Genomic DNA, 1615 nt, shown 5'->3' on the forward strand with positions numbered 1-1615 from the left:
CATTCAAAAAAGCAAATAAGTCATTCAAACAAAGAGGACTAATCTCACTAAAGTATTTAGGGTCATTTTCCGAGAAACAAGTTGCAAGCTGCATCAGCTCACTATCACTGCATAGAAACATAGAACTGTTTCTGAGTAGTGTACAAACACAGCTGTAGATGCATTGGCTTATTTAGATTTTAGAGTCAAACCTTTCCAAAACTGAGTCTGCTAATCCATTTCAAAGCTTAAGTAAAGGCTTTTGAGAACAATATTGGACCCTGAAGCTTTAGGTATAACACATACTCTGTAATTGCACAGCTCAGCACAGTGCACAAAATGTGTTTAAGTCCTCCTGCCTCTTGTTCTGGCAGTGTCAGGTGGAAAATGGTAGAAAATGTATTTTCTACCCAGAGCAAAATCTTGTTTGATTTATTTTACGAAGTGTCCTTTCCCAATGTTGTCCATTAAATTCGTGTAAGTTGCAGGTAATTTTTGCCAGCTCAACAAATTGCAGTTCCATTGATTTAACTGAAATGTATTAGCTATTTAAGCCTTCTTTGAGGGTTAAGACCCATATAATCTAGGTGACAGTTTTCAACCATGGTCATTCTTTCCACTTGTGTTATTATGTCTCCTCTTTGGCTGAAAGTAGTAGTAGTAGTATTAGAGGTGGTTTATCCAATTCACTTGCTTCATTTGTGTCCAGACATCCTAAGGGGCCGTTCAGACCAAACATGTTCATGCGTCAAAAAAAAAAGGAAAAAAAGCTAGACACAGTGCAACAATACTTGTGACCTAAAATTGTACTTTTCTGTAATGCGGCCTGGGATGCTTAAAGGAGCACTTAGTAACTTTTGTCTGTGTGTCATCTTTGTAATGTAATATTATAATATAATAATATAATAATATACACAGTCAGCCATGATTACTTTAATCAATTAGTAAAGTGTCAAATAACAGGACGGTTACTGAGATTAAGTGAGTAGTATTCAGCTGGCCATGTGATTCTAACATGGCAACCCCTATGTGCGGACCCTCTCCATGTAGAATAAAACAGCTTTTATAAGGTTACTGATATGACTGGATTCTTCATTTGAATGTGAGTGGTCATGATTTATATATATGGCATAATTACAATTAATGTATTTAGGAGTTAAACCTTTTTATTGGGAAAAATTACTGAGTGCACCTTTAAACATGGCAGCTTCATGTCTCAGCTGTGGCAGGGGGGTATTAAGTTATAGGGAGCTCTTGTGTTCATGGGTACCAGGGTTAGAATATTCCCTGTGTCAAGTCCTGATCTTTTTGCCTCTCTCTCTCTTCTTCAACTTTCCTGTCAATTCTCCACTGTATATAAGAAATGCAAAAAACAATAAATAACTGGTGGACATTAAAGCATTTCAACATTTGTGATAAAAGTTACCCGTAGATCTACAACATAAACAAAATACCAAATACATACTTCTTTTATCTGGTTGTCAGTTGCTGGCAAAGTTGTAAAAAAAAAACCTTGCAAATTCTGTTCATTTCGGTGGGTAAAAAGTCAAGTTTCTAAGGGGACAGAATCAATTTCTTGGAAAGGATATGTAGAGTTCCCATTCCCACCATTTACACAGCCAATGAGATTAGACCT

This window comes from Myxocyprinus asiaticus, chromosome 16, assembly GCF_019703515.2.
Source record: "Myxocyprinus asiaticus isolate MX2 ecotype Aquarium Trade chromosome 16, UBuf_Myxa_2, whole genome shotgun sequence".
Taxonomy (NCBI): Eukaryota; Metazoa; Chordata; class Actinopteri; order Cypriniformes; family Catostomidae; genus Myxocyprinus; species Myxocyprinus asiaticus.